The 18,817-nt window shown below is 40.7% G+C and overlaps 1 long non-coding RNA gene across 1 annotated transcript; it reads left to right on the plus strand.

Moving 5' to 3' along the window:
- Positions 1-6,832: 6,832 nt before the first annotated feature.
- Positions 6,833-11,148, plus strand: LOC311111504. The gene is made up of 6 exons (XR_014610776.1): positions 6,833-6,920; positions 7,029-7,101; positions 7,211-7,234; positions 7,908-7,946; positions 9,013-9,051; positions 10,454-11,148. It is a non-coding gene; the product is annotated as an uncharacterized lncRNA (long non-coding RNA).
- Positions 11,149-18,817: the final 7,669 nt, after the last annotated feature.

Here is an 18,817-nt window from a genome sequence, read left to right on the forward strand (position 1 = left end):
CTCATCCAGGATGGCACGTCAATGCGAGCTGTGGCAAGAAGGTTTGCTGTGTCTGTCAGCGTAGTGTCCAGAGCATGGAGGCGCTACCAGGAGACAGGCCAGTACATCAGGAGACGTGGAGGAGGCCGTAGGAGGGCGACAACCCAGCAGCAGGACCGCTACCTCCGCCTTTGTGCAAGGAGGAACAGGAGGAGCACTGCCAGAGCCCTGCAAAATGACCTCCAGCAGGCCACAAATGTGCATGTGTCTGCTCAAACGGTCAGATAGACTCCATGAGGGTGGTATGAGGGCCCGACGTCCACAGGTGGGGGTTGTGCTTACAGCCCAACACCGTGCAGGACGTTTGGCATTTGCCAGAGAACACCAAGATTGGCAAATTCGCCACTGGCGCCCTGTGCTCTTCACAGATAAAAGCAGGTTCACACTGAGCATGTGACAGAGTCTGGAGACGCCGTGGAGAACGATCTGCTGCCTGCAACATCCTCCAGCATGACCGGTTTGGCGGTGGGTCAGTCATGGTGTGGGGTGGCATTTCTTTGGGGGGCTGCACAGCCCTCCATGTGCTCGCCAGAGGTAGCCTGACTGCCATTAGGTACCGAGATGAGATCCTCAGACTCCTTGTGAGACTATATGCTGGTGCGGTTGGCCCTGGGCTCCTCCTAATGCAAGACAATGCTAGACCTCATGTGGCTGGAGTGTGTCAGCAGTTCCTGCAAGAGGAAGGCATTGATGCTATGGACTGGCCCGCCCGTTCCCCAGACCTGAATCCAATTGAGCACATCTGGGACATCATATCTCGCTCCATCCACCAACGCCACGTTGCACCACAGACTGTCCAGGAGTTGGCGGATGCTTTAGTCCAGGTCTGGGAGGAGATCCCTCAGGAGACCATCCGCCACCTCATCAGGAGCATGCCCAGGCGTTGTAGGGAGGTCATACAGGCACGTGGAGGCCACACACACTACTGAGCCTCATTTTGACTTTTACATCAAAGTTGGATCAGCCTGTAGTGTGGTTTTCCACTTTAATTTTGAGTGTGATTCCAAATCCAGACCTCCATGGGTTGATACATTTGATTTCCATTGATAATTTTTGTGTGATTTTGTTGTCAGCACATTCAACTATGTAAAGAAAAAAGTATTTAATAAGATTATTTCATTCATTCAGATCTAGGATGTGTTATTTTAGTGTTCCCTTTATATTTTTGAGCAGTGTAGTTTTACAGTCATAGCGCTCTGGTAGGGCGAGGGTTCCCACAGGAGTGGGTGATAGCATGGGAACAGGTGGATTGGGGGCACTCGCCGCTCCCTGAGGTGGAACCGGAGCGCTGGGAAGATGATGCAGAGTTTGGAGCACTTCCTGCATGGCGGCATTCAACTGGGCAAGCTGCTGCTGGTGCTGGTCGAGGCACTGGGAAACTCCTGCTGCATCCATTTTGGTTTGGTGTGTGATTCTGTGACGCGTACTGAGTATACGAAGTGGCAGGACGCAGAGTCAGGAATTAACAAGGTCAATGTTTACTAAACAATGAGCAAGAGCAATAACAAAGATAGAGTAAACAACACAAAGCTAAACAATCACACACAACATCATCTAGAACAGTCCAGGGCTAAATAGAGGTGGTGATGAGATGATGAGGTGCAGGTGCGCTGGAGGTGATTAGGGTGTGTTGGGTTTCCATTCTGGTGTTGCCGAGGTGGTGCGCTCAGACCGGTGGCTCAGTAGACCGGCGAATCAGAGCGCCGGATGGGAGCAACGGGTGGAGACATATATATATGCTTCATTTGGAGTTATTTATGTAACTTTAGTTGTGATACAAATGTTTGGCTATATGTTTAGATTTTTTATACATTCTAAGGCTGCATGATGCGACTCTAATGATGGTTTGAAAAAAGTTGCATGAAAGGCATGAGCTCTGCTTAGTTTTTTGCGCAGGCTGTACACACTTCATCAGTCTCTCATTCACAATTTGACAAGCACTTGATAATGCCTTGAATTTCCCGGCTGCATCCCCTTTGTGTGGCCTTAGTGCCTCCTAAAAAAATACTTATTTCCCTCATTAAAATGCAAATCAATTTATAACATTTTTGACATGCGTTTTTCTGGATTTTTATGTTGTTATTCTGTCTCTCACTGTTAAAATATACCTACCATTAAATTATAGACTGATCGTTTCTTTGTCAGTGGGCAAACGCACAAAATCAGCAGGGGATCAAATACTTTATTCCCTCACTGTATGCCAGTTAGGCTCTACACCCGTTGTAAAGTGGACTAATGTTATTGATTTTAAGAAGTTATTTGGCCTCTTTAGTTGTGATACTAACCTTATCAAAACATATTAGCCTATGGGCTAGGCTACATGAGGTGTGCGACTATGATTTGAAAAAGTCGCTAAATAAATCATGGCTGTTTGCCTTAAGCTGGGCATCATTCACAAGTGATAGGCTAATATTGTCACCCATCACACTATTCTTGATTTAATCATGTGAGAAATTAGTTTTGATTTAGAATGGACCATTATCATGCACCTGTCTTGAAACAGGGGCAGCAGAAAAAAATACATGTAATATATGCACTTAAATAGTGAATGGTGGACGCTTTACACGTGGTTCATTTTATAATAATAATATAATATGCCATTTAGCAGACGCTTTTATCCAAAGCGACTTCCAGTCATTTTCATGCCAGCCAGGTAAAGGCTGTACTCCTGTTGTAAAGAGAAGCAATGTGCTTAATATTAGGAAAGTTGAGAAATAAATATAGTAGGCCTAGCCTATAGAAAGCTGATGGGATCCTCCTCTTATTAATAGAGGCCATCACTCCATTTTCTCAGCAATTGCATTGCCTTTAGAAATGTTGCGCAACATGAGCTCATGGGCTCTCATGAAGTGTTTGATTAGATTTTCGATTACATTTTGTTATGATGTTTTTTATGGTGTAATGATGTTATGTCATAGTATCGTGGGGACCAGGAAAGAGTTAGTAGATAATTGGTTTGGTGCCAGAAAGTCTGCATTCCTTATGTCAAAGGAGATTACTGATGTTTAGGATACCATGATTGATGGACAGGATACTGACTTGGGGCAAAGGGTAATAACAACAGAGAAATTGAGTACCTATGATGGTTGACAGATGTATGTGAAAGGAAGGTGTAACCAAGAGTATAAAGGAGGTGAGATGTGTGTGTGTGGGCAGTTCAATTGACAAAGGGCATAGCTATGTCCGTTTGTTAGATGAACCCACGAGCTCGTGATCAAATAAATACTTGGTATAAAATCTCCACAGAATGTCTAAGTAAATTCTTGCATCCTCACTTCTCAATACCAGAAACTCATCATAACACATTTGCATTGATGTCAGAGTGATTAGAGGGACAATAGAGTGCTGAGTACCAGGCAGTTAGCAAGTTTGGTAGGTTACTAATGACCATCAGCAGCATCAGAGCTTGGAGAAGCCTATTTACAGTAACTAAACGGTCATGTGGAATTTGACTGCCGTCATGACTCGTGACAACCAGTGTGGTGGTAATACCGTCACCATATCAGCCCTAGGTCTGGAGATGGTACAGTATGTGCCAGTTACGAGCTGGTATGTTCTGACTGACGCCTTTTTAGACCGCTCCCTCAGGCATTTTGCAGGGAGTTTTCCACTTTGGCTCTCAGTCTAAACTGGTCTAAATGACAGCACTTTCAATTTCATACGAATTTCTGACAAGGCCATATTTGGACTATTTTGTTATTTTACATACAATCTAACCTCTTCCCAATGTGGTTAGACAATGTTGTAAATTAAACATTAAAAGTTGTTAACATTAAAGAATCTGTTGTCGTGATACTTGAAAGTTAATGTGTTTAATGCATGCACAAAAAATATATATATGTGCCTCAGTTATGACTCCAAATGTTCAGAGCTGGTTCTTCCTGTATATACAGTGCATTCGGAAAGTATTCAGATCCTTTCACTTTTTCCACATTTTGTTATGATACAGCCTTATTCTAAAATGGATGAAATTAATTGCAAATTAATAAAAAATGAAAAACAGAAATACCTTATTTACATAAGAATTCAGACCCTTTGCTATGAGACTCGAAATTGAGCTAAGGTGCATCCTGTGTCCATTGATCATCCTTGAGATGTTTCTACAACTTGATTGGAGCACCTGTGGTAAATTCAATTGATTGGACATGATTTGGAAAGGCACACACCTGTCTATATAAGGTCCCACAGTTGACAGTGCATGTCAGAGCAAAAACCAAGCCATGAGGTCGAAGAACTTGTCCGTAGAGCGCTGAGACAGGATTGTGTCCAGGAACAGATCTGGGGAAGGATACCAAAAAACGTATGCAGCATTGAAGGTCCCCAAGAACACAGTGGCCTCCATCATTCTTAAATGGAAGAAGTTTGGAACCACCAAGACTTTTCCTAGAGCTGGTCGCCCGGCCAAATGGAGCAATCTGGGGAGAAGGGCCTTGGTCAGGGAGGTGACCAGGAACCCGATGGTCACTCTGACAGAGCTCCAGAGTTCCTCTGTGTAGATGGGAGAACCTTCCAGAAGGACAACCATCTCTGCAGCACTCCACCAATCAGGCCTTTATGGTAGAGTGGCCAAACGGAAGCCAAGCCTCAGTAAAAGGCACATGACAGCCCATTTGGAGTTTGCCAAAAGGCACCTAAAGGACTCTCAGACCATGACAAACAATATTCTCTGGTCTGATGAAACCAAGATTGAACTCTTTGGCCAGGGACCCTCTGAACACATCGACAACAGTCACCCACAGAGCACTGTTACCTATTGCTCCCCAAAAGCCGCGGCAGAGCAAGGGAAACAACTACTTCAAGGTCTCCGAGCAAGTGACGTCACCGATTGAAACGCTACTAGTGCACACCACTAACTAGCTAGCCATTTCACACCGTTTATAAATACACGCATGACTGTAAGTCGCTTTGGATAAAAGCATCTGCTAAATGGCATATTATACTGTATATTTATATTCCATTTCTAGGATGGCCTAACCTCTTTCCCACTTGGGTTCATAGCCAATATTGGACCTGACTTCAACTTTCCCCAAAATGTTGTGCTGCAGGATGACACGCTCTAAATTGCAGTCATGCACAGCATAAGACATTTAAAAAATTTAAAAAGCATTTTTTTTCCTCCAAATTCCATTTTCTCTGTTTTTGTTTTTCCAGGTTTCGGATTTCCCCAAACAAATTCTATCTTCGTTCTCAAAATCACTATATATATATGTGATTTTGAGAATATATATATAAAATATTAATAATATTGTGTTCTACACATCAGGGGACCATTTTTTAGGTCTAAAATGTTTGCCGTACACCTAGCACTGTTTGGTTAGTTGTGTTTCTGTAGCAGGTGGTAGAGTTCACATATCAAATGCCCACGTGTAGTGCCACAGGTAAATTAGCTAATTTATATTACCATAAATAAAGGTTAAGTGTTTAGCTAGATTACTTGGCTACCTCAATCACTATTTCAAATAATTTCAGTGACTTCACAGCTGCTAACTTGCTAATGTTAGCTATACCAATACTACATTTAGCTAGCTAACATGCTCAGCTAAATAAAAATCCCCCTCGATACTTTAGTACAGTATATCTCATAGCCAAGTCTCAAGCCATGTCATGAGATTTGTAAATGAAATAGGACTAGGTTGTCTTGAGCTAATAATCTTTAATTTTTTATTACAGCAAATCAGGTCCTGATTAAGATATTGAAGGTGAATATAGCTCAGGAACCAGTTAGCGGTGTGTACCAAGGTGTAATTGTTTTGTAATCTCGTAATTGAAATGTATGTATTGCATTCCATTTGTTGTTATTCCATGTTATTCATTTGATTTGCATACAAAATACATAAGCCTGGTGCAAACACCTGCAGTAAGTGTCCTTGTGGTGATTCATGCATGCCATTGACAAGCTGAACCTTGGCAAGACGGAGCTGCTCTTCCTCCCGGGGAAGGACTGCCCGTTCCATGATCTCGCCATCACGGTTGACAACTCCGTTGTGTCCTCCTCCCAGAGTGCGAAGAGCCTTGGCGTGACCCTGGACAACACCCTGTCGTTCTCCGCTAACATCAAGGCGGTGACCCGATCCTATAGGTTCATGCTCTACAACATTCGGAGAGTACGACCCTGCCTTACACAGGAAGCGGCACAGGTCCTAATCCAGGCACTTGTCATCTCCCGTCTGGATTACTGCAACTCGCTGTTGGCTGGGCTCCCTGCCTGTGCCATTAAACCCCTACAACTAATCCAGAATGCCACAGCCCGTCTGGTGTTCAACCTTCCCAAGTTCTCTCACGTCACCCCGCTCCTCCACACACTCCACTGGCTTCCAGTTGAAGCTCGCATCTGTTACAAGACCATGGTGCTTGCCTATGGAGCTGTGAGGGGAACGGCACCTCCGTACCTTCAGGCTCTGATCAGTCCCTACACCCAAACGAGGGCATTGCGTTCATCCACCTCTGGCCTGCTGGCTCCCCTTCCTCTGCGGAAGCATAGTTCCCGCTCAGCCCAGTCAAAACTGTTCGCTGCTCTGGCACCCCAATGGTGGAACAAGCTCCCTCACGACGCCAGGACAGCGGAGTCACTCACCACCTTCCGGAGACATTTGAAACCCCACCTCTTTAAGGAATACCTGGGATAGGATAAAGTCATCCCTCTACCCCCCCCCCCCCCCACCCCAAAAAATAATAATTGTAAAGTGGTTATCCCACTGGCTATAAGGTGAATGCACCAATTTGTAAGTCTGCTAAATGACGTAAATGTAAAAATGTAAATGACTATACAGGTTTGGCCACATTCCACCTTATTAACATACCTACATATAAACTGTACCCATAAGCCTATAGTCCCAACCCAACAGAACTACACAGAAGAAAGGGTGAATGCACAGAAACAGGTGAGCTGTTTGTAGAATAGAACATTTAAAATGAATGAAGCCAGTTTTGAAGAAGGGGATAATAATATTCATGGTTATGACGAAAATTATAATCATGTTTGCTTCTAGATTTGAATCGGCAAGGAGCTTGTGACAATGGGGAATCAAATGATGTTTTTTGTGCTGTTTTTGTTGATGATGAGTAAGTACTTTATCCACTTTGTATGATGATGATTGTGTTAGTATTTTACATGTGAAGTTAAGTTTGCTGACCTTGACCCCCCCCCCCCCCCCCCCCATTGTTTCAAAAGGTAAGGTGACCACTGCTGATTTTGGTGAGTTTACATTACACCCAATAACTGATTTCAATCCACTTTTCAACTTGACTACATTGTAACTGAAGCCGGCATATATGTTAGTCAGAAGCATGTATTCCAGTGCCAAAAATGACTAAAAAGTGTAAGCAGGACAATTCTGGACTTGGCATCGTTTCAATAAGTCAACACGTTGCTAATGTTATGTTGAAAGAACACTTGGACCCTAAGCCCTTTATGGAATGGCCACTTGCTGATGTGTCTGATAGTGATCACTAAGAGTCTGCCACTGTTTTGGGCTAAATTGTGAATCAACTGGTGGTTGCAGCATGGAAGAACGCAGCACATTACTCTTAGAATGTCACAAAATAAATGTTAAACCAACCAACCAACCCGTGGTTGCAGCAGGGTACAACAGAAAACACACAAGAGTGGGACGACTCAAGGCGATCTGCCTCCATTGAAAATGAATGACTGCAAAGAGTTTAAGAAGTCAGTGAAATTGGGCAAAAATCAGGGAGAGAAAGTGAAGCAGGTGATAGGAGTTTAAACAGCTCTATCCAATCGAAGCAGCAGGATCGAAGCTGGTGGGGTTTTAAGCGTTTATAGGAGACCAAATCTCATATTTGGGGGGCTACAGGGCTTTACAGGAAGTGCTCCTGCTAAGTTTCCAACCTCTGTCTATTCCCTCCAGTGACCAATTCAACAACTGATGATAATTCAACAACCCCTGGTGAGTTTCCATTACACCCAATAAATAGCTGATTTCAATTATCTCTGACTGGATGGTAACTGGCTGAAACCGTCTCTAATCTTAATGAGATGTTATATAACAAATATGATATATAGGTGGGGTCTTTAATCTTAATGAGATGTTATTTTAACAAATATTATATATAGGTGGGGTTCTCACGAAAGAGCTGGGTTTTGATCAATACCAAACAAACGTTTTTTTAAATGGTCCGTCATTTCTCCGGATTAGGGACCAATCATTTTTACATGGTCCTTCTAGCCGGATTTTGCGTCCAATAGTTTATACATGGTCTGCGGATATGGATTTAATGACCAACAGATTTTTACATGGTCTATAATTTCTCCGGATTTAGCGAACAATAGTTTTTACAATATGACTGATCAAGTTTTATTATGGCTTTTTCCTATCCGTCTGCAAAATACACGTTTTGGGCTTCATTGGCACTCTCTGGAATGTTGAGTTGTGCCGGTGGCTTGTGCTCCGTGCTAAAACATTATTTTGTGAATGCTAGAATTAGCTAAAAATAAATCAAATCAGAATAAAGTGAATCGAATCTTTGGGAGTCAGCCATAGTTTACCTCGGCCCTCTTGGCTCGGTGATGGCTCGAGGTGATACTCTTTAAATGTCACAAAATACATGTTAGATCAACTGGTGGTTGCAGCATGGAAGAACGCAGCACATTACTCTTAGAATGTCACAAAATAAATGTTAAACCAACCAACCAACCCGTGGTTGCAGCAGGGTACAACAGAAAACACACAAGAGTGGGACGACTCAAGGCGATCTGCCTCCATTGAAAATGAATGAATGATGGACTGCAAAGAGTTTAAGAAGTCAGTGAAATTGGTCAAAATTCAGGGAGAGAAAGTGGAGCAGGTGATAGGAGTTTAAACAGCTGTACTGCTCTATCCTATCGAAGCAGCAGGTTCGAAGGCGGGTGGGGTTTTAAGCGTTTATAGGAGACCAAATCTCATATTTGGGGGGCTACAGGGCTTTACAGGAAGTGCGCGTGCTAAGTTTCCAACCTCTGTCTATTCCCTCCAGCGACCACTTCAACAACTGATGGCAATTCAACAACCCCTGGTGAGTTTCCATTACACCCAATAAGTAGCTGATTTCAATTCTCTCTGACTGGATGGTAACTGGCTGAAACCGTCTCTAATCTTAATGATATGTTATATAACAAATATGATATATAGGTGGGGTCTTTAATCTTAATGAGATGTTATTTTAACAAATATTATATATAGGTGGGGTTCTCACGAAAGAGCTGGGTTTTGATCAATACCAGCGAAAGGTTTTTTACATGGTCCGTCATTTCTCCGGATTTAGCGACCAATAGTTTTTACAATATGACTGATCAAGTTTTATTATGGCTTTTTCCTGTCCGTCTGCAGCAGACACGTTTTGGGCTTCATTGGCACTCTCTAGAATGTTGAGTTGTGCCGGTGGCTTGTGCTCCGTGCTTAAACATTATTTTATGAATAGTAGAATTAGCTAAAAATAAATCAAATCAGAATAAAGTGAATCGAATCTTTAGGAGTCAGCCGTAGTTTACCTCGGCCCTCTTGGCTCGGTGATGGCTCGAGGTGATACTCTTAAAATGTCACACATTACATGTTAAATCAACTGGTGGTTGCGGCATGTAACAACGCAACACTTTACTCTTAGAATGACACAAAATAACTTTTAAACCAACCAACCGGTGGTTGCAGCAGGGTACAACGGAAAACACACGAGTGGGACGATTCAAGGCGATCATTATGTAGCTGATTTCAATACACTTCTCAATTCTCTCTGACTGGATTGTAACTGACTGAATTAGATTTTATGTTATATAACACATATTATATGTAGGTGGGGTTCTTACGAAAGAGCTGGGTTTTGATTTTGATCAATAAAGTTGTAGGTGTGACGCGGGTTTGAAACAGCTGCGCTGATTGTACTCTATCCAATCGTAGCCTCCAGACAGTGAGACAGACCTGTCCATTAAGCAACGCCTCCGTGACTCGGCATCGTTTACGTAAAAAAACACGTTGACAATCTTATGTTGAAAGAACACTTGGACCCTAAACCCTTTATGGAATGGTCACTTGCTGATGTGCCTGATAGTGATCACTAGAGTCTGCCACTGTTTAGGGCTAAATGAGAATTGAGACAATACGCACTTGCATCCCAGCTGACACGTGTCCATTTTCCAAAATTCAAGACCCCATTCCCGACCATCTCGTGTCCTGCCACGATCTAAAATCAGTTTGGCTGAATTCTAGAATTTGTATTTAAGTCGAAATTCCAACTAAATTGTTCTCACTTTCGTGGGTGGCATTCCCTCCATCAACAATAATATAGTGGGGGGTGAGGATGCCCCTGCAGGAAGTTGGTCCTGGCAGATTGTTACATAATTGCTAAATTAAGTAGTTGTTAAAATGTTATTAATATTAAGCTGCATCTCTCGGTTTCAAACATCTGTCTCTATTCCTTCCAGCTTCAACATCTGATGAACCTGTTCGTGCCATTACAACTACTGTCGACCCCTCAGGCCCCTGCTTTGATTCCATTTTTTGTAAAGGACAGGGTTTGACCGGCTCCGTTTATATATTGAGCACTTTGTGTATTCTGGTGTTTCTAAATAATTGATTCCTACTTTGTTGCAATCAAGGGAGCTGTTTTATTGGCAGCGACCACCGCGCCACTTTTTGGTAAACAGCTGAGGGATGTGGCTGGAGAAATGTAACCCAAATTCATAGATTGAGTTAAACACCGACTGATAGCTTTAACTATGTTAAACTTTTGCCCGACAGCGGTCAGTTCAAATCAGGAGCAACACAGATGTGTGCTCCTATCATTTAGATTGAGTTGTGAGGATTTAGTTCCAAGAGTGTGTGTGTGATGTTTTTGTTATTTTGTTTCATTGTTTTGGCCAAGCAGAGTGATGGTAATTAAACAATGGGAATTATTGAGATCTGGATCTGCCCAGGGAAGGATAAAAGTTGGGTATATTCTTACTTATGGGAGCAAGTACATTTTGTATGTCATAGTGGTGTATTTTCTAGGCTTATAGACTTAGATACGTTAGTATATTTTTACATTGAAGACTTCTGGTATGTTCTCTTTGATAACTGTATTCTTATTGCATAACTGTAATAAACCTGATTACTTTTAAATGGATACTGGAACTCTGATTGCAAGGACTAGTGTCGTATATGATGAATGGTGGTAATATTGCTGATGAACAAAAAGTCCGTTATGCTGCATCGTGTCAGAAGTTTTTATTCATACCACGAGGTTACAGCATAAATTCACAGACACGCGTTGCCTGGAGAACGCCTCCCAGATTGTTATGGCCGTTCTGTCGTCTCATCGTTTAACTCCTATTTATAAACAATGCAAAGGGAGGGGCTACTCCCTCTTCTGGCCAATCACCAGTCTCCCCTCGGGCGTCACCCTCCAAGCGGCACATTTCAAATAACATCATAAAACCTCCCCCCTTTGGCCTGAACAACCAACATTCCATTTCGTCATGAAAAACATTTAACAAAGGCATAATCTTCAGATACGATATTCCCCCCTTTCGAGACGAAATAAACGTCTCGAAAACAAACAGAATAAGATTATGACTATTAACCAGTTATCTCATTGAATATTCTTAACCTTAAACCCAAAAACATTCTCCTCTAGAGTGTAAATACCTTTCTATGAAATACCTGTTTATGAAGTGTGAATACATTACTATGACCCATGAAGAAATCTCTATGGAGTATAAATACATTACTATGACATATGAACAACTGTTTATGAAGTATGAACACATTACTATGAATTATGAATAAATCTCTATGGAGTGTGAGAGCGAAAAACTGTCCAGCAGCCATCCATCCATATCAATCAAGACAGTAAAATTCTCTCACCGTCCCTCTGCCCCAGGCAACCACCGTCGGTACTCCAGATAACCTCATAACTCATGTAAATGCATTTGAAACTATGATGTAATTAAATACCCATGTAAACAAAATCCTATCCATAAATATCCACTCTCAGGCTGGTCAACCCATAGGACCTGAAAGGGAATCTCTCCCTGCTTAAACCTTCTGTCCCTAACCCCATCGAAATAAACAAAAGCATCTACGATCCTCATCTGCATTCAATAACATCAAACATAATTCTACTAAAATCAATACCTAAGAATATGACCCAATTATGTATTACACATGTCTATATTTCATTGCAGACACTGGAATGTAGTCCACTACACTTCCTCTTCCTGTAATGTCCTCTTCCAATGGACTTGTTGATGATGGAATCAGCCACACCCTCCTTGTTTCGTCTCCTCCAGTCATATTGTCCCTTCATATTGTCTTTGTTTGAGTATTCCAATCTCCACATGTTCTCCCACATGCTTCTGGAATGACAAGAAAATAAACGACCAAACAGTATCCTTTGCAAAACAACCACTTTCAAATTAAACCTCCATTTCACCTAAGAATTTAAAAAATGATACATAAATGATGCATGAATCACATTATCCATTCCCCCCTTTGATTCATAAATCATACTAAAAATTATACTAATATTGAAAAAACAATTTGAAAAATCATCAAATAATCCAAAATGATATTTATCCCTCAGTTCCACTTGTCCATCTTTATCCAGATCAGGAACAGTCAACACCGGCATCTGAGTGTTGTCTCCAGGCACCACTTCTCCAACCTATCTCAATCTCATAACTTTCTCAAAAGTCAGTACAAACATCACACAGTGTTATCAAAGCTTAAACTAGAATCTGACCCATCACTGCCCCTACTGGCCTAATTGATCTTGCAACCAAATCCTTTCAAATGCATCCCTTACAATGCATCTATAACCCCAGTGATATTATCTGAACTATCTGGACTCACAGTAATACACTAATATTTATCAATATTATCTTCCCAAATGTTACACCATACCATGAATGAAGTCCCCCCTTCTCCCTTAAACTTATTCTTCAATGATAGGCTTGAAGACTATGACATGTCGCCATGTGTCTGCTAAATGACTAAAATGCAAATGCAATGTCACCCTTCCAACCCTAGATTTAGCTGTGTCCAATGCTATCCCTCTTATAATGGTAAAACCTCATATGGAAGCTTCAACGTTGACCTGTAACAACATCCTATCCCCATAGGGTAAGAATATACTCTATCATAATTTCCCCTTATCCTCTAAAATTCCCATAGTCACATTGTCAGTCAAAAGCTAATCTTTTAACCATCAAAGTCCTGCTCTTCTTACTACCTGATATATAAAAAGTAACCTATTATTTGTCATTACTACCCTTAAGGTCATACTTATCCAAAGTTATCATCTAACATCCCAATCTGATCTTTCCATAAACATACCCCTTACCTCATATGTTTTATTAGAACACCAACAACTTTTATTCTCACTGGTTCACCTGAATACTTCAGGTTTCCACTGTTACCTGACTTTACTTTCCATCTAACAATTCCCATAGGGTAATTCATTTACCCAAGAACACTTAAACCCTACTGTTCTGACAACTACATTATTTTATCGGTCAATGACTGTTGCCGATACCACAGTCATGACAAAGCATAACATTTACCCACACCTGCCAGAGGCCGCGCGACCGTCTAACACGTCTTGGGCTGGCATCCCCAACAGACATCAACCCTCAAGATTCCTCACTGCCCCTACAGAATGAGTTAATCTATCTCTAATTTCCACAACAGAGGAACGAGCAGCACTGATCAGATGCCCCCCCCCTCTGTCATCAAAATCAAAAGACCTCATCCTGCAGCTTCCATGACGAATCTCTCTTCTCCATTTCAGATTAATCTATATTGTTTCTATTAATATCGGCTCTCCTTTTTTTAACCCTATTCGTAATAACCTAAACCCCTGAGTCTCTCTTGCTGCCTCCTTCAATTTCAGAACAATTGTTGTCAGTATCATACTCCTATATTTGCTATTGCCATAGTATCATTAATCCCTTCCAAAGTTACCCTTAAAGTAGTTGATTTAGCTGCTGTATCAACCCTAATTACTTCTAATGCAAAATTTCCCATTATCCTCTGTGTATTATCTACTGTTGGAGTGACTACTGTCCATTCAGTTCTACTCCTCCTGAACTCCCTCAATGACTGTGAAAACTTCTACAGACTTCAAATCTTCCATTATAAGCGTTACTTTATGAATTACATTGCCCTTTAACCAATAATTCCTAACCGAAACAAATTCTAATGCTTGCCCTAAATAAGTACACATATATTCTCCCTAACCTTTCTCTATAATATTACGCAACATAAGTGAACAGTCACTCCTAACCCTATTCCAAACTATACCTCCTTCTACTCCTGGTCCTGATAACAATACTTATTCTCCATAATTATCTCTCCATATGAGAGAAACGTCCCCATCTTAAACCCTAATAAGTATTTTTCCCCCTAAAATTGGTGCTGTACCCTTAATCAAATGCGCTATATTTATGCCTTTAATAACTATCAATGTTGAAAGAGTTAAATTACTTCTCCCTGTTGTTCTAATAGACGGAAGTGTTAATGTCCTTATTTTTACTACCTCATCCCTAGTTTTCCCCTAAGCTCTGAACTCTTTCCTTGTACTTCCATCCATCACCCCTAGTGTCACTTTTTCCCCCTTTCAGTTCTACCTCTAAACTTTAAACCTCCTGATTATAACAAAATACACCTATAATGACCTTGATCTCCCTACTGGACAGTGTCATTCACCATTGTTCTCTCTCTTACTACTAGCTTTAAAACTTAACTTACTGTCTCAGAGTCCCTTCAACCTAGCCTACCCCTAACTTATTTTAATCTAATCTTTTCTCTCATAACATTTAAAACCTTTTCCCCTGATCTATTGACAAAATCTCTTACCACCAAATTTTTGGAATATGTGATTGGGAAAGTTCCCCACCTGCTTCTGACTCATTACACACAGACTTGGCAAAACCGACTAAACACCTTTTAGCCTAACCTCAAATCTCTTAGTGTAAGAATGTAACCCAAAATAACAGTCACCCCTATTAAGTTTATTTTCCCAGACAGATTGTCTAACATGTAATCTAATACATTATCATCCTTCCTATGATATTATCTTTTAAGCAAATGATTCCCAAAAAACCCTACTTCTTAAAATATTCTACCAGACAGTCAGTCGTCTATTGTGCCTCTGATTGAATACTTCAATTTACACCATGCATCTCTTCCCACAATGTCATTGATATATTGTCTCTTTTAATTCCTATTTGACTTCTATAGCAGAGCTCAATTGATTCCCTAAGAGTATTTAAACTGTTTTACTACTTCCAATCCCTATCCTAACTAGTTTATTTTACAGAGTGATATGTTTAACCTTTTTAGACTGAACCCCGATAAGTTTTTCCCCTATTCACTATCACTTCTAATGGTCAGTTGTTTCAACTGTTAGCTATTTCCTCTTCTTCTCTAATCGATGCTCTCAGCAATGCACCCCCCTTCATCTCTTCTAGAACAGGTGATCTTCACTTTCTCCTTCATCTTCCTTAAAAATGTTCTCCGTTCTTCCTCCTAACTTGTTGCATGAACAGGTAAAGTACCCAATCTGTCCATAATTATACTAGTCTTCTGAAAGTTGCTGAAAGTGTAGCTGAAATATTCCTCCTTCTTTGTTCTTCTCCCTCTCCAATTCCGTGTCTGTCCAGAAACTGGCGATCGATATGGAACATCTGGTCCCCCCTTGGCTGGTACAATTGCCTTTGATATTGTTCAGTTGAAGCTGTAACAGTGATTGTTGATTTGATTCACTCTGATTCTTCATAACCAACACTTATTTTCTTCTTCTCCACCACCAGTTATAAGTTGTATTTGCTTGAGTTTTCTTCGTCCGGTTCTTCTCATCGTTGACATATCAGTATTCTTCAACCTTAGTTCCAAGTTCTGTCCTCGAAATATCATCTTCCATCATCTTCTTACTAGTGGGCTCTTCTTGACCTCAATGTGTTCTTCTTCAATTCTTGGGATTAAAAATGTTCTCCGCAGGTTTTCTCCTTGTCTCTTCTATATCTTCAGCGTCTCGAGCTGTTCCTCTAGCTCCCTTACCTCTCCCAAAGTCGTCTCTTCCTCCAGGCCTGATACGCCTCGGTCTATATCTCCTATTTCTTCTTTGCCAGTCATTGTAGGATAAAATCCTCTTGAACATACAACACCTTTAATCTCCAAATCTTCATCACTTTCTTCATCAGAACTCGAATCTCTTGTCTCCTTCGTTCAACTTTCATCAGAGATCAAGTCTCCAGTATCCTTCTTTCCTCTCTTGCCACTTCCTTCTGATCAGAGTCATATCCACCCATGACCTCTCTCAATCACTCATCTTCATCCTCCTCATCTCCTTAAGTTCCCAGACATCCCATTTTCTTCCGTCTTCTGAATTCATCTTCATCGTTGTTTCTGCTCGTATTCGTCTTCATCTCTGATGCCATAATCACCCTGCTAGATGATCATTGTAAGCTGAGAATAAACATCCCTAAGCTCTACTTTTTAAACCTATCTTATCGCTGACATATTTTATCAATTTTTGTTTGAGAATGAAGGGCAACTTTTGTTTCACTTGCCGGATAACCTAGCAACACTTTAATTAAAGGATTACCCCTATTTCCACCCGTGAAATGACTCTCATAGTCCTGATATCTTTTTCCCCATTGTAACACCCTTTTATATTCCTTTATTGTGAACTATCTTATTCTAGACTGTATAAGTTATATAGGCTTCCCCCCTTAAATTATTAATATAACCCTAACAACCTTCAAAAAAAATAAAAAAAATAAAAAAAAAAATAAAAAAAATGTTCTCCTCCCAAAAAAAATTAAATAAAATAAAATATGAATATTAAAAACATTCAATTAAATGCCTTATTCAAAAACCCTTTAATTAAAAATAAAAACCCATTAAAAACTCAATTAAAAATTATGAATAATTTAAAACCAATTTTTTATTCCTATATCACCAATTTATCAATTAGTGTTGAGTATATTACCACAACCCATCAAATGCAAGTAAATGCAAGTTAGTAATCTTCAGACTAAAATACCCATAAACAAAGCCCAACCTTCAATACTACAATACTCCAATTCCCATAACCCCTTGCTCCATTAGCTCTAATTATCATAAATTTACAGAAGAATCCTCAATCCATCCTGGATTCCCAACACATCTGTAATTAAACCCCAGTGATGCACATAGCCTCCAAAATGCAATTTTTAATGAATCAGTTTGCCACGCCTATGCGAAATGGTCATAACATCACATATCCTGTTAGGGAAAGATTTTGTAACCATAATCAGTACCAAAACCTTTTTTTTTTTTTTTTTTTGACTTGATCCTCTGCCACGTGACGTGATCACTTCCTGTATCTCCTCGCTCCTCTCACTTAGCGTTCCTCTCATATGACAGAAGAACAAAGACACAACATAACATTTTAGTCGTTAATGCAGTCACTGAGTATTTCCAACCATTCAATATTCGTTCGTTCTACATTATTCACTCTAAGACTAAACTCAGAATTAAATAGATCGCTCAAAAACCCTTTTTTTATTTTTTATTTTAATCCGTTATTTAATTATTTAATTCAATCTATTATAATCCGTTATCCTATATTTAATTTAATTCAATGCATTATACTTCGTCAACATATATTTAATTTATAAATTCAATAGGTCCCAAAACAAGTTTCATCTTAATCCACCGCCGTTTAAACTAGAATCATCGTGTTAAAATTTCTCCTCTGTCTATTTTCCCTTGCAGGGTAACGCCAAATGGGACCTATGACCTTAAGCCACCATTTTGTTTTGTAGGCTTAGCCAACCTCATTTTGTAGTTTTTATCCCCGTAAAATCAACACGTGTCCTAATCTCGTGTCATAACCTCCCCTTTCTGTAGGGTAGTATCGCAAAATTAAACGCATGCGCACAACCATTCAAGCCCATGCTTACTACAAAATAGAACGCCAGCATCCTACCTCAGTTTCTCTATTTTACACTTATAGCCAGACAATAACACAACATAACTCACATTTACGCAGAACTTTCAGTTCCACCTACATACAAACAAGTTTAAGAGGCTTGAATCCATCGCAGTGGACCCCTAAGGATATCCGTTAGCATGTAGCACGCAACACAATTAGCATCTAGCTTAGCCCAAGGTACACTGACACAACACACAATTAGCATGTAACATTAGCATCCACCTCAGCCACCATAGCAACGAGGCACCACGTAGCCTAAACCAATCCAGCCCTAGCTTCAGCCTCTAGCCAACTGCGACCTACTACACAAATGAACATCCCGCATTGCACCTTTAATTGATTACTGTTTCCTTTGCCCTAAATTTATTCTGCCGTGGGTATGGCTATTTCAGTGAGCGACCCTCCCCAATGCAACTATCCCGTCGAACAGAGGTTGAGTAAGCAATCCCCAAGAAATTTTCAACCAACCCCCAGTCCCAGACTGAACCTGAACACTCATAATGCATGTCCAGGATTTTGGCCCACCCTGGTGGTCGCCCCGTTCGTTACGAGGTCTTATCTAAACCACTGCAATGCTCTAAAGAATGCGCATATCTGAATTTACCCATCATTGCCATCCGTTACCAATGAAATATAAACTTATCACTCTAAATCCTACAGTTTAATGCTCTAAATTCCAATTAACTGTCGTTTCCGATGAAATAAATTTAGCAGACTTCAGTCGACCAGCAACAAACACCACCTGAGGCCAGGTCATATGGAACATCCCTTCAATGTACACAAGTCATATCCAATCTAACAAACTCCGAAGCGGTAAGAACACACT

Source organism: Coregonus lavaretus, assembly GCF_964263955.1.
Source record: "Coregonus lavaretus genome assembly, chromosome: 37".
Classification (NCBI taxonomy): Eukaryota; Metazoa; Chordata; class Actinopteri; order Salmoniformes; family Salmonidae; genus Coregonus; species Coregonus lavaretus.